Raw genomic sequence first — 16,832 nt, 5'->3', positions numbered from 1 at the left:
AAATTCAACTAGCTTAGAAAGTAAACAGAGATTTCTGAGTCTCGCCATTATTTTTATATTTTTATTTTAGATATAATTCTATACTTCAGAAAAATTACAAGATCATTACAAAGAATTTCCATATAACGCTCATCTAGATTCACCATTTGTCCACATTTTGTTACTTTTGCTTTATCATTCTCTATATTTATATACTTATAAGTAAAATAAAAGGAAGTTACTACAATATTATGTAACAATCTATGTTTAAATGTTGCCATATTTTCTGATAATATCTTCTATAGCAATATTTTCTGTTATTTATTCAATTCAGATAATGCATCCATCACTTTAATCTATAAGAATTCTTTAATCTTTTTGTCTTTATGGTACTGGCATTGAAAATGGTGTCAGAGATCCAGCATTGTTGTGCAGCCTGTTCCACAATTTGGGTTCACTATCATTACTTAATACTAGGAGTACCCAATGCAGAGAGAAAATTAAATTTAACAATATGCATATATATTAGAAAATATGGTACTTTTACCCATGACTTGATTATATATGTTAAGAAAAACTTGTTAAGTATTAGAATAAAGGGAGTTGATGGGACTGCTAGATATGAAAGAAACTTCAAAATCCAAACTTATTCAACTTATAAACATCTAAAGTGAAAGAGAAAATATTTTATTCAAAATTCAACAAAAATATAAAAACTTTAGGAATAAACTTAACAAGAGAGATAAACAACCAAAATTATGTTTTTGAAGTATAAACATTTGAATGAATGTAAAAAATAATACATTATTGCATGAGAAGACATACTATTTTAATAAATTCAATTATTATCGCTACAGAATTTGTTTTGGAATTGGTTTAAACACTTTTAAGATTAGGCAGAAAATGATATATTTAAATATATTAATATATTAAATATATTAATATGCATATTATATATGCATTTAGATATATTAAAAGATGAAGGAGGAGAAGTATGGTTTAGATAGTTTGTTTTAATACAAGTTCAAATTTATAAAAAAACTATAGTGAATTTAATGTATTATTTCAAAGAGTAGTTACATAGCTATTGATAAGAAATAATGTATTTTTTATTGTTTTTTTAATTTTTTATTTTTTATAAACATATATTTTTATCCCCGGGGTACAGGTCTGTGAATCGCCAGGTTTACTCACATCACAGCACTCACCAAAGCACATACACTCCCCAATGTCCATAATCCCACCCCCCGTTCTCCCAACCTCCCTCCCCCCAGCAACCCTCAGTTTGTTTTGTGAGACTAAGAGTCACTTATGGTGGGTAGGAGCAGAATCAATGAAACAAGATGGGATTGGGAGGGAAATAATGTATTTTTAATGGTGCTGAAATAACTAACTATTAAAGAAAAGTACAACTTCCTTATATCTAATATATATTTTGTATGGATTAAATCTTAAAATGATAAAAGCAAAAATAAATATTTTAAAGGAAGTTCTGGAAATCTACACAAGTAACCAAATGAGAAGGCATATTTAATTTAGACCAGAAATTTATAAATTTTAAAAAGTAAACATTTAGCTACAAAAAACATTCTAGCAAATATTTATTAAAGCCACTGGACAAATGGGAGCTGTAAGAAAATTCCAATACACATGGCTAAGAGTTATACATATGTTACACACATTGTTCTTCCAAGCCAACAAAAAAATTATATGCATTAGTGTTATATACCCTCAACTAAAACTGTATATGACTTAAATCAGCAGGAGAAAAGAGAAATACACACACACACACACACACACACACACACAGGCTCGCATCTGTGTATCAGGAATATCCCTGATAGGTTGCTCAGTAAAATGATCAAGTCACCAAGTAATATGTGGAGCATGGTTCTAATTCAGTAGAAATAAGCAAACCATTATGTATGTGCAGGTGCTTGTATATATTCATATTTGTTTAAGCAAGAGTAAAGATGAGAAAAAATATACCCGGGGCTGTTAACATTTGTTATCTCAAGGAGTGGCATTGGAGAAAGGGAATAGAGACAGGAAGCAGGGGCAATCATTGTTTTCTTTGTATATCTTTGTTTTACATTGTTTCATTTGCTAAAGTGAGAGTATTTTGTTTTTCAAAAAGAAAGAAAATATAATGTAAAGGAATGTTTAAGATGGGAGAATATCACATAGCAACAAACACACAGCCCAATAAGGTACACTTTTTTTTTTTTTTTGGGAGGTTTTATCTTTTTTCATATTGGTTTGGCTTGATTTTGTGTTTTTGTTTTCATTTTTTCATTTTTATTTTCCAAGCTTCTTGCCCTGTCTTTAACAGACTGGACTATTAATACTCGATACTTCAGATAAGTAGAAGTTGAAGAATTTTTTTTTTTTTTTTTTTTTACTAAATCTGGTTATTGTTTTCTCTTGGGAGAAGGAAAGGAAAAGTGAATTGGGGGAAATTGGAGGGGGAAACAGACCATGAGAAACTGGACTCTGAGAAGCAAACTGAGGGTTTTAGAGGAGAAGGATGTTGGGAGTTAGGTCAGCCTGGTGGTGGGTATTAAGGAGGGCATGCATTGCATTGGAGCACTGGGTGTGGTGCATAAACAATGAATCTTGGAACACTGAAAAAAATAAAATTAAATTAAGATGTTAAAATAAATAAATAAAAATTAAAAAAATTATATGCAATTTGAATGAAAATGGGTAAATACTATGAATATCCAGCTGACATAAAATCAAATCCAAATCACCAGAAAAAAAGTAAGTAAAGAAGCATCCATCTAGATGACTTAAATCAGCAGGAGAAAAGAGAAAATACACACACAAACACACACACACACACATCCATCTAGATGCTTCTACAGTAAAAATCATTTTAAGTTTTCCAAACTTCAGAAATTTAGCATAATTTTATCTTAAACTAGAAAAATTAGATCTTATAGCTTTATTTGATTAAAAATCATAAACAGCCTCCTTGTCACTAGATCTTCATAAAGTTTTTTACACTTGCACATACCATTTTCCTTCATTCAATACATTGTAGTTTCAAGGTTGTTGTTTTTCATTCTTAAAACCAAGTTAATTCTAATTTACTCACATGTCAGCAAGAAATTTAGTATGAAACTGATTCACTAATAATCAAATCTATCTTTTATTTAGCATTTGTTCCAGGGGTAATATTTTTTTTTAAATACTACCTAAACTACAAAAAACAAAACAAAACAAAACAAAACCCTGAAGCCTAGTCATGTGCCAATAACAGAAATTGCCAGAGATTGATTTATGGCATGGAGAGTAATATCCCCCAAATGGGGACCTTTCCATTACCTGTGGTTTAATACTGTTTATATTTTCCTTTGGCTAACTACCACACCACATCTTGTTTGATAAAACATCTGGTCTATGAAAAAGATAATTCAATAACAGAATAACCCTTGTCTGCTATTTATTGTTAAATGAGAAAAAATAATGATAAGTATAGTTATTTGTGGGGCACCTGGGTGACTCAGTGGTTTGGGCTCTGCCTTCGGCTCAGGTCATGAGGATCGGGGTCATCTCGGGGTCCTGGGATGGAGCCCTGCATCGGATTCTCTGATCAGCTGGGAACCTGCTTCCCCTTCTCTCTCTGCCTGTTTCTCTGCCTACATGTGATCTTTGTTTGTCAAATAAATAAATAAAATCTTTTTTAAAAAAGTACAGTTATTTGTAAAATTATATATATAAGCGTGAGAGAGCAGAAGAAGGAACACACATATGGAGGGAAATGTCAACAATTAATTTGGGATTATAAATAATGGGTATATATCAATCCTTTGTATGATTTCTGAAATTCTTCTGTAAGATTGAAACCAATCATTTCTAAATGAGAAGTTAAAAACAACAACAAAATAATGCTCTTCTCAATATTATTTTTCATATTTCTGTATCTATGGAATATGAACAACTGATTTTATTCAACTGTGGTTGCTCAGCCAAAAATTAAAAATAGGGTTATAGAGATTATGCTGAGTGAAATTAAGTCAAGCAGAGAGAGTCAATTATCAGATGGTTTCACTTATTTGTGGAGCATAGGAATAAAATGGAAGACATTGGGAGATGGAGGGAAGTGAGTGGGGGGATATTGGAGGGGGAGAAAAACTATGAGAGATTGTGGACTCTGAGAAACAAACTGAGGGTTTTGGAAGGAAGGGGGTTAAGGTGTGGGGTTAGCCTGGTGGTGGGTATTATGGAAGGCATGTTTTGCTTGGAGCACTGGATGTGGTGCATAAACGATGAATTTTGGAACACTGGAAAAAAAATAAAGTTAAAAAAATAGGGTTATAGTGGATTTACTGTTAACTGTACGGCATTGCATCTTCCATGACAAAATTAAAATCTATTTATTATTAGATCATTTAAACTTTTTCTTTCTTGTTACAACATCCATATACATCAGTGGGAACTTTTTATATCAATAAAACAATTTTTTAAACAAATTAAAGGGGAAGCAAAGGAAAATCATAGACAACACTTTGGCAATTTAATTAGAGACATATCAATCGATTTATCTTTTAGAGTCAAAAGCAGCATTTCCTTTTTGGAAGATAGTGACTTCAACAAACTGAATTTCATAGAGAGAAGTTTGATCAACCAATCTCTGAATATTTGCTTTCAGTAATAATTTTCCAAAATTATCATCACACATTACACAGTTATTCCACATAACACATCTCCCAGATATTTGTCTGAATGTTTTCCTATTGCAATTTCCTCTGATTCTTTCTAAGACATCATCTAAAGAGACATTTCTTTGCAAGGGTGGCCATCACTTCATATCTACTGTCCATTGCCTTTGATGGAACATTAAAGTTCTTCATTATGCTGCAGGCTTAGAAAGAACAACTAGACCACATAGTTTTATTTGGCTAAAAATCATAAACGACCTCATTATCTTCAGAAAATGACTATGATATTGAAATAACAGATTTTGTGTTTCATTTCAGAAGTCACTTGAAAAAAAGTTATTTCTTTTCTCTTCAGAATGAAGTTAGGTACCTAATAAAATACTTGAAAGTATTTCAATCTCGTCTTAATTTTGTAGAATATAGTTCAAATAATTATTTTGATATATACGACTGATTTTATTTATGTTTGATATATACACTGATTTTATTTATGTTTGGACAGAATTTTGTAGTATTTAAGCATATTTTCAAATGATCTGCATAGTATATTTCTAAGCCTGGTAAAGCAAATATTTCTTGCAATACCTAATAATTTATGATCCAAAGTAAAATTTCAAGAGCAGTATTTTGAAATATATAATTACTTCAGCTGTGGAGCACATTTGGTATAGCAAATCATTTTTTAAATTCAAGTTTCAAGTGAAATTCCATATCATTAAGTAATATAAACAAAATTAAAAGTAAACTACACTTCACACTACCATTTCCATTTCTATAAATTTATTCTGAAGATAGATTACACTTGTTAGAAATCTTCTACATTCAATTTATTCATTTTGTTTTGTTTATAAAATAAAATTAATTGAAATAAGCTAAGTAATTACTAATGACCTAGTTATTAAATAAGACATATCTATACCAAAGAATAGTGTTTCAAATTTAAAAATACAATAGATATTAAAACTAACATAAAATTATTTCCACCATGTAATATTAAATTCAAAAAGTAAGACACAGATTTTTGTATATAGTATGTTAGCTTTCTAATATTTGTAACAAGTGAAGAGGAGAAATATATATATTGTATTTTCTACCTATTATTTGTATATTTTTAATATGTACTTAAGAATAAATAAATTATAATGCAATAAATCTGTAACATATTTATAGTATATCTAGCCTTGTATATTCTTGAAATACCAGTGGAAGAATTATAAATAATTGTTTTCTAAGCATAGGAGACTTGGGTGAGGTAAGGATAGGTATGGGAGAAAGCTCCTTCACCTATTGCATCTCATGCAATATGGATTTGCTTGATAGTCTATAAAGAAAATTATGAATATATGTATAAAATATCTAAAACAAAATCATCTTGATTTTGTCATCTTTTTCCTACATATTTCCAGAGAAATAGAATGAGGTAATCTTATAGATAGAAGTAAAAATACATCACAGGATTAATTACTTGTGTATGAAATTGCCAAAATATTACCTACTTAACAGCATGAAAAATATGGGCTCTAACGAGACCAAGTTCTAAAAAAATATGACCATATAGTCAACACTGTTAGTGAGACATACAAATAATGACTGTAGTCAAATTAAGTTGTCATAATGGATATGCAGATATCTATGAAATAAATATAAAATGTTTATAAACACAATACATTTAGGGTTTTGCTTAGTGTTTAACATACTTAAACATATTTTCACAGTTGAAACTTAAAACATAGTCATTTAAATATTTTACTATGCAAGAACAGATTAGGCATTGATTTTGATAAATAAGAGAAATGAAAGCAATAGTGGCTAGGGTCAAATTTTTTTTCTGCATCAGTTGAGAGGATCATATGGTTCTTGTCTTTTCTTTTATTAATGTGTTCTACCACACTGATTGATTTGCGAATGTTGGACCATCCTTGCAGCCCAGGAATAAACCCCACCTAGTCATGATGGATAATCCTTTTAATGTACTGTTGGATCCTATTGGCTAGGATCTTGTTGAGAATTTTGGCGTCCATATTCATCAGGAATACTGGTCTGTAATTCTCCTTTTCGGTGGGGTCTTTGCCTGGTTTGGAGATCACTACTGTTCAACATAGTACTAGAAGTCCTAGCATCAGCAATCGGACAACAAAAATAAATAAAAGGTATTCAAATTGGCAAAGAAGAAGCCAAACTTTCTCTCTTTGCAGATGACATGATACTATATGTGGAAAACCCAAAAGACTCCACCTCCAAATTACTAGAACTCATACAGCAATTCAGTAACATAGCGGGATACAATATCAGTGCACAGAAATCAGTTGCTTTACTGTATACACTGACAATGTAACCGAAGAAAGAGAAATTAGGGAATTGATTCAATTTACAATAGCACCAAAAACCGCAAGATACCTAGCAATAAACCTAACCCAAGACATAAAGGATTTATACTGTAGAAACTATAGAATACTTATGAAAGGATAGAATAGACACAGAAAGATGAAAAAAATGTTCTATGTTCATGGATTGGAAAAACAAACATTGTCAAAATGTCTATGCTGCCCAGGACAATCTACGCTATCAATGCCATTCTGATCAAAATACCAATGGCATTTTTCAAAGAGCTGGAACAAACAATCCTATAATCACCTGATTCACCAAGGAAATCACCAAGGAAATGTTGAAAAAGAAAAACAAAGCTGGGGACATCATATTGTCTGTATTCAAGCTATATTACAAAGCTGTGATCACCAAGACAGCATGGTATTGGCACAAAACCAGACACATAGATCAATGGAACAGAATAGTGAGTCCAGATCTGGATCCTCAACTCTATGGTCAGCTAATCTTCAACAAATCAGGAAAAAATTATCCAGTGGAAAAAAGACAGTCTCTTCAATAAATGGTGCTGAAAAAATTGGACAGCTCTATACAGAAGAATGAAACTCAACCATTTCATTTACACCATACAAAAAGATAAACTCTAAGTGGGTGAAAGATGTCAATATGGACAGGAACTCTTCAAAATTCTAGAGAAGATCATAGACAGTAATTTATTTGACATTGACAACAGCAAATTCTTTCAAGACACACTTACAAAGGCAAGGGAAACAAAAGCAAAAATGAACTTCTGGAACTTCAAGATAAAAAGCTTCTGCACAGCAAAGGAAACAGTCAACAAAACCAAAAGACAACTGACAAAATGGGACAAGAGGTTTGTAAATGGCATTACAGATAAAGGGCTGGTATCCAAGATCCATAAAGAATTTCTCAAACTCAGCACCCAAAAAACAAATGATCAAGTCAAAAAATGGGCAGGGGGCACCTGGGTGGCTCAGTGGGTTAAGCCTCTGCCTTTGGCTCAGATCATGATCCCAGGGTCCTGGGATCAAGCCCCGCATTGGACTCTCTGCTCAGCAGGGAGTCTGCTTCCCTTCCTCTCTCTCTGCCTACCTCTCTGCCTGCTTGTGATCTCTGTGCGTCAAATAAATAAATAAAATCTTTAAAAAAAATGGGCAGAAAATATGAACAGACACTTCTCCAAAGAAGACATACAAATGGCTAACAGACATATGAAAAAATGTTCAACATCATTAGCCATCAGGGAAATTCAAGTCAAAACCATATTGAAATATCACCTTAAACCAGTTAGAATGGCAAAAATTAACATGGCAGGAAACAACAAACATTGGAGGGGATGTGGAGAAAGGGGAACATTTTTATACTATTGGTAGGAGTGCAAGTTGGTACAACCACTTTGGAAAACAGTATGGAGGTTCCTCAAAAAATTAAAAATAGAGCTACCCTATGACCCAGCAATTGCACTACTGTGTATTTACCCCAAAGATACAGATTTAATGAAAAGAAGGGCAATGTGCCCCTCAATGTTCATAGCAGCCATGTCCACAATAGCCAAACTGTGGAAGGAGCTGAGATGCCTTTCAACAGATGAATGGATAAAGAAGATGTGGTTCATATATGAAATGGAATATTACTCAGCCATCAGAAAAGATGAATACCCACCATTTACATCAACACCGATGGAACTGGAGGGGATTATGCTAAATGAAATAAGTCAAGCAGAGAAAGACAATTATCATACCATTTCACTCATATGTGGAACATAAAGAATACCACAGAGGTATTAGGAGAAGGAAGAGAAAACTGAAGGTGGGTAAAAAGAGGAGAAGATGAAGCATGAGAGACCATGGACTCCGAGAAACAAACTGAGGGTTTCAGAGAGGAGGGGGGTGGGGAGATAGGTTAGCTCAGTGATGGGAACATATTGCAACAAGCACTGGGTGTTAATATGCAAATAATGAATCATGGAACACTAAAAACAGAGAGAGAGAAAAATGAAAACAAATTGCTACTTAATGCTTCCTAAATTGTGTATGAACTTAAGGTTAATATATTATTTAAGTACTATGCAGAATTAGTGGATATAAGTGATTTTTTTTGTGTCTGGAGTACATGGATCCCTAAGGTCTCAGGGTTGTCCCAGTGTGGGGAATATCTGGAGTAAATTTGTTATATTTCTATTCATTCTTTCTATCTCCTAATAACACAATTTGAAGTCAACCTTTCTCCCCAACCAGTGCTAGGCTATTACCAGAATGATGCTTATCAGGAAAATCAGTTGTAAAATCTTGAAAAACATGATGAAGGCTGGTAAGGAGAGCAAGAGATCTTAGAGAAACAGAGTTCAGAGTTACAGGTACTAAGTTTGGGATGTCAGTGCTTTCCAAAGATAGTAATGTGTGCAAATGGGAAGTTCATGGTGAAGATCTGTGTTGAAGATATATACATGTGAAGTTCTTAGCATATAGATGTTACATAAATCCATGAGTCTGAAAGAGGTTACGTAGAGATGAATGACTAGGGGTTTTGCAGACAGGAAAGACAACCTGGAACAGATCCCCGGGACTCCCAGCATTTAGCAATGAGGATGAAGTGGAAAAAAAGAGTTTGAGAATAAAAGGTAGAAAAGAAGTAAAGAATAATAAAAATAGCTTATTTTTATAGGAGAGTACAAAGAAATAAGAAAATGCTTTCTGATATTTTATTCAATAACACAGATATACCTATTTAAAATTAAGATTTTAAAATGATTTTTCTAAAAATCTTAAGAAAATAAAATTCAAACAGAGACTCTAAACTACCCAGAAATATTATGTTCATGGACAAAAGAGTAACAACGAAAAACAAAGTGTAAAACTCCATATAGTGTAAGCAAAAAGAGTTAAATATGAGTGAAACAGATCTACATATATAAAAAGAATCATTTTTATAATAATCTTAAGCATTTTTATTTTTTTAATCTTAAGCATTTTTAAATAAAACATCCACACTCATTCAAGACAATAGTGAAAATTTTCATCTTAATTATTATAAGAGAAAAACTGCACTGGGCCAACTTTATGGGTATGTAAGACCTTATTCAAGACTATTAGAATAGAGGAGAGAGAATGAACTCAACTCTATTGAAACAAATGGTGAGAGAGGTTTTGAGCCCTTGCATGAGCTAGTGGAAAGGTACTGGAAGAAGTTGGTGGGAAGTTGTCAATATGGTTTGGGCATCTGTGTTTATTAATGAGTGCTTATCAAAGATAGGCTCTTACCCTCCCAGAAACACGGGAAGTTAAGGGTGATATCTTTCTTGATGTTTATATTTCAAAGAGTCCATATTGTTGAATTCTCTAAATCCCTGCTTAAATGCTTAGCCCAACCTCTCATAATTCTACATTGATGCAATAACCCCCAGTTCTACTTCTTGTCCCCTTTTTCTATTCTCACCATCCATATTTAATGCATACTCAATTTTAGTATCACTTATCTGATTTTGTCATCTTCCTCAGCAATACACTTCAGGCCATCATACACGACAAAGTAGAGACAGATAAATCACTTTGTCATGACTGACAGTGCTCTGCATGACCTGGCATTGCTTTACCACTACAGCTTCATCTAACTTCTCACCCTTTGCTCAAACCCTCAAGCCATTCTTCTCTACTTTTTGTTTGTTTGAGAGAGAGAGAGAGAGAGAGAGAGTGGGGACAAAGGAAAGAGAGAGCTTGGGAGCGTGAAGGGAGAGGAGCAGAGGGAGGAAAGAGAGAAATTTAAGAAAGCCCCACCCCCAGCACAAAGCTGAGGAGGGACTCCATTTCCCAACCCTGAGATTATGGCCTGAGGGAAACTTACTCCATTCAGATGCCCCTTAGAACTTCTAGTCAAACACACAAGCTCACACCTATCTTAAGATCTTACTTAGTTCTGGTTGTTCTGGTTGTTCTACTTCATCCAACTTTCCTTCCTCTGATCTTGGCATGTGGGTTTGCTTCCTCCCTGTTGGTCAGATCTCAGTTTTAATGTTGTTCTCTGAGAAGGCCTTCTCTGACTATCCAATATTTAATAGCTAATTAGTAGTTTGAATTTTTTTAATCACACAATCATATTTGAATAACTTACATGGCATTATTTACTTTTACACCAATGTCTTTCTTTAAAATGATATATTTTATGGGACGCCTGGGTGGCTCAGTTGGTTAAGCAGCTGCCTTCAGCTCAGGTCATGATGCCAGCATCCTGGGATCGAGTCCCACATCGGGCTCCTTGCTCTGCAGGGAGCCTGCTTCTCCCTCTGACTCTGCCTTCCACTCTGTCTCCCTATGCTCACTCTCGCTCGCTCTCTCTCTGACAAATAAATAAATAAAATCTTTAAAAAAAAACGATATATTTTAAAACATATATTTTAAAAAAATATATACAGTCTGCTTTTCCTCACTAGAATGGAATTTTAAGAAAAGCAGGAATATTATATATCTTGCTCATTGCCAAATCCTCGTGACAAAACAAAAGCAAACGAAAGTTCCATGCCATGTTAGCTACAATTAAATATTTGCTTAAAAATGAATGAAATAAACACATAAAATTTTTTACTAATAATTTTGCTCAGATCTCACTTTTAACAAGAATGAAATTGAGAGGAATGGGATTAAGTGTTATACTCAAAATCAACCACATAACAGAGCCAGTATAGATGAGACTTTTGATGCTCAGTCCAGGATTATCTATTTATAGGTAATACTTTTCTCTGGCCATTTTGAGGATAAAAGCCAGGGAATACAAAAGTTTTCTCTTCTTGAAATATCCCAAACCCTGACACTCTACTTTTTGGAATGACTCCATATGTAATTAGATATTATTATTCTCTCAGTAGACATAATATCTGCATAAAGGATAATCACTTACCTCCTTAATACATTAGCAGGGACTGATTTATCTGATTAACCCACCGCAAAGATTCTAAGGGAAAAAGTGTCAGGGAAGTTTTGTTGATATAATGTTTCCTAGAAGATAATGCACTATGGTGGGGGTTGCACACCTCTTAGGAAATCTAAGGATCTAAACCTGAAAAGAAACATCTCCACATAATACTCATAGAAAGGGGCAAATAACTCCTTATTCAGTGTGCTTCTGGATATGGCTGTGGTATCTGATATAAAAGTTATATCTAATATAATAATAAATACTAATAATTATAATAATAACTGCCATTTTCAAGCATCTCTTAGTAGCTAGTCTTATGTAATTAGTGAAGTTTGTTAAATGTGTGCTATTTGCCACATAGCAAGAAATCTAATGTTATCTTAAATATAAGAAGTGCAAGAATGAGTCCAGAGAGAGTAAATAACAGTACAAAATAATACCATTACTTTAGTGATGGATTTAGGTTTTGATCCAAAGTATTTCTGGCTTAATACTGCTTTATAGAAAAGTATATATTACTTTAATTTTTGAAAATATTATTTCTCATAATTTGAAGGCAATAATTGTGTTAATTCTTGGTCATTAGGTGACCTAAGGAAGTATAATTTAATGCAGTGATATCCATGTACAGTATCAAAAGTGTGAAATAAGATAGCCCTAAATTCATACTGACACCTAAACTCATACTTAGCAGCTAATGGTTTAAGTTATTTCAATTCTTTTTTCTTCATTTACTAATGTTAGAAAATTTGATAAGACTACGCATGAATTGACTTTTTCCAAGAACTGAATGAAAATTACTTAGGCAGAGACCACATGTGTTCAATAGTTGGTAGTATTATTGTTAATATTACTTATAATAAATGCCCTGGTTATGTGATATAATATACCAGGCACATAAAATATACTGGGTATTACTTGACTTCAAAAGATTGATGTTATAAAATTTCTTTCACAAATCCTTTGAAGAGTTTATACAAATTTGAAGACTTTATGAAATTATAAAATTTGGAAATCAGAAAAGTATGATGGAAAAAGTGCTCTTATTTTAATCACAATTTCTTGTGATTAAACAAGGTAAGCAATAATTAACACAGGGTAAGCACAGGGTAACACGGGGTAAGCAATAATTAAATGGTGCTATTTTGTTGTGAGGCAACCATAGGATATATTGATTCTTAATAGGGAAAATACATCTTTTGGGGGCAATGTCTGTGCTGTAATGATTGCAAAATGTTGAATATCATTTCTGTTACTATTGGTAATATAAGCTGATCATTTTTTCAAGACACTTACCTGTACAAAGGATAAAATAAACTGGAGGCTATAAAATGTAGTTTGAAATGAATAAAAGCTTGAATTTTGAATTTGAAATCCTAGTTTTTCTAGGTTTTAAATGCAATTTTATCTATATTAGATATGAAATTTATGAATATTACCAAGTCATTCGTATTCTACATCTGTATAGTATGCATTAAAAGTTCCAGGAATTAAATGTGACAAGATATGTAAAAACCTTTCATATTGGGGCTCCTGGTTGCTCAGTGGGTTAAAGCCTCTGCCTTCGGCTCAGGTCATGGTCCCAGGGTCCTGGGATCGAGCATCGCATCGGGCTCTCTGCTCAGTGGGGAGCCTGCTTCCTCCTCTCTCTCTGCCTGCCTCTCTGCCTGCTTGTGATCTATGTCTATCAAATAAATAAATAAAAATTAAAAAAAAAACATTTCATATTGGCTGACAATAATCTAAGCATAATAAAAATGAGCTACTAAATAATTATTGAATTACTATTAAGTAAGTTATATTTTCAAAATTCTATGTTCTAATATCAGTATTTTCTAGAAGAGATGCATTGATTTTTTAAAAAAATTTACCTTGCAAGTATGATGCAAGTAAATACTGATTCTGTTCATGAAGAATATTCATCATTTGTACTGGGCAGTAAATTCAATAAATTAAACTTTGTTTATTTCTAAATATAATTATATTTCTATTTCACCCCACTCATACAGAAGACACTTTACATAATAGGGATAAACTACTTTGGAAACCACTTCACCTCTGTGATATTTAATCAAAAGTGATTTTTTTTTTAAATCTTAGGATTGGATTTTCATATAAAGTAACTGAAAATGTAGGACAATTTTAAATATATAATGTTATAAATGTATAAAATTTTATCATGTTTGTTTATCAAAACGTACATTTTTATATATGTACTTATATTTACAAATTTTGACATGACAATAAATAAATGGTGTTGACATTAAAATAATTTGGGTCAAATTAAATCTTTCCTATTAAAGCAGCAGGTACAGAGTCTACAATTCTTCATAAATATAGCATTAACAAAGAATAAGCTTCTAAATATAATACATTTGTCATAGAAAAAAGATTGAAAAATTGTATTAATATAAGCAAAACAGCTTGAAGAAAGGCATGCTATATTAAAAATCATTTACATAACTGATATATTTTAAATGTGAGGAACAATTTTGGTATATATTAAAAAGTACAAAGTTTTCTACCAAGAGTTGTACAAAATCATTTTTGCCACAATTCAGACTTGAATATTTAGGAACTGAGAAATAGGTTTGAACCGTTAAACCTATTTTCACATACACTTTGTTTTTTATTAACATATAATGTATTATTTGTTTCAGAGGTACAGGTCTGTGATTTAACAGTCTTATACAATTCATAGCACTCACCATAGCACATACCCTCACCACTGTCCATCACATACACTTTTTAAGTAAGCTTAAAATAGCTATGTCCCTGTTACTTGTACATAGAAATTACTATCATAGGCATGTATTGACAATATCAGATGTAACTGGAGTCTTATCTCTTATTTTTAGAAGATCTAATTACAACATTGGCTGACAGCCTCTTCTAATCACAAGTTCGTATAATTGAACAGAGCTAATTGAAGGTACCAAACCATGTCAGTAAGCTGGCTAAAGAAGTTGAGACCCCATAAAAATTAAGCCAACTAATTCAAAGTGGCACTATGTTATCAGTCAAAATCCAGATTATTTCCTTACTGACAAGTATAAAATTAATTACATTTGTTTCTTTTTTATCTAATAAAATATGCCTCAAAATAATGTTTATGTAATGTAATAGAATGAACTTTCAGATCTCTTTACTTTCTATATAATCAATAAAGTAATTTGATTATTGTTGATATTCAACAACAAATTGTTTATGATTGAAGTATAAAAAATGCTGCACAGGGCACCTGGGTGGCTCAGTGGGTTAAGCCTCTGCCTTCAGCTCAGGTCATGATCTTAGGGTCCTGGGATCAAGTCCCGCATCGGACTCTCTGCTCAGCAGGGAGCCTGCTTCCCCCCCCCCACCTGATTCTCTGCCTACTTGTGATCTCTCTGTTAAATAAATGAAATCTTTTTTAAGAGATTGAAAAAACAAATCTTTTAAAAAATATTTTAAAAATCTTTTAAAATTAAAAAAAATGCTGCATATTTTTAAAAAATGCTGCATATATGTTTTCAATGTATAAATGTATAAAATTATACATTATTGACATGATTTTCCCCCAATATACAAATGTACCTAGCTTTTTGTATGTATTTCTCAAAAAAAATTTTTTTAGATTTTACTTATTTATTTGAGAGAGAGAGAGATCACAATAGTCAGAGAGACAGGCAGAGAGAAAGGGGGAACAGGCTCCCCGCTGAGCAGAGCGCCCAATGCGGGGCTTGATCCCAGGACCCTGAGATCATGACCTAAGCCGAAGGCAGAGGCTTAACCCATTGAGCCATCCAGGCACCCCTCAAAAAATATTTTTAAAACAATACTAGAGTTTGTTGTTACATGGCCCTATTGTTCTTTTTGAAATTTCCGTGATGAGTTTCTGACATACCTATGAATTGGTGGGAGCTCTCTTGACTGTTAGTATCTAAATCCAGTATTCTTTCATTTTCAATGAGAAATCTCAGATTACTGAGACAAATGGGAATATAGTCTCAGAGGAAGGACAAAGGGATGCCTTTGGATGTTACTGCATTGGAAAATCTTTCTACAGAAAGTCATTATTTTTCTGTAGGTCTGTTTAACATACTCATACTCCATGTTGGTTACAAGTAAAACCTTTCTCAATTAATAGATCTCATAAATTTTAAATTTCCCTACAAAATTCTATTGCAACTTGTTCTTTTAATCTGTCAGGAGGGAAAAAAAAAGTCTTTGAAGAAGTGAATTGGGGGAAGTCGGAGGGGGAGAGAAACCATGAGAAACTGTGGACTCTGAGAAACAAACTGAGGGTTTTGGAGGGGAAGGGAATAGGGAGTTGGATGAGCCCAATGGTGGGTATTAAGGAGGGCACATATTGCATGGAGCACTGGGTGTGGTGCATAAACAATGAAGTTTAGATCACTGAAAAAAAATTAATTAAATTAAATTTAAAAAAGAACTTTGACGAAATGAAGTTCATTTCATTTTATGCCTCATGGACATAAAACTAAGACTCATTCAGTAGATATATATATATATATATATATATATATATATGTCAGATTCATAATAATTCATATATATGTCAGATAAGTTTTAAACTATGTCTCTCCATTTTGAAGTTTTCTAGAAAGATCTGCATTGGATTTTGAATGGAATAACATGTGATTTTAAGAATAATGAGTATGTTTCTTTGCCTTATTTCTCTTAGCATAATACACTCTAATTTCATCAACGTTGTGGCAAATGGCAAATTTCATTCTTTTTATGACTGATCTCACTTCTTCTCTATCCATTTATCAGTCAATGGACACTTGGGCTATTTTAGCTGTTTTAGATAATGTTGCTTTAACATTCATATATCCTTTTGAATTAGTATTTTTATACTTTGGGAGTAAATAAACACCTAGTAGTATAATTACTTGATCATAGTGTTGTTCTATTTTTAATTTTTTAGGG

This window comes from Mustela putorius, unplaced genomic scaffold (assembly GCF_011764305.1).
Source record: "Mustela putorius furo isolate JIRA1106 unplaced genomic scaffold, ASM1176430v1.1 tig00000083_pilon_pilon_pilon, whole genome shotgun sequence".
Lineage (NCBI taxonomy): Eukaryota > Metazoa > Chordata > Mammalia > Carnivora > Mustelidae > Mustela > Mustela putorius.
Note: the sequence above shows the minus strand (reverse complement) of the source record.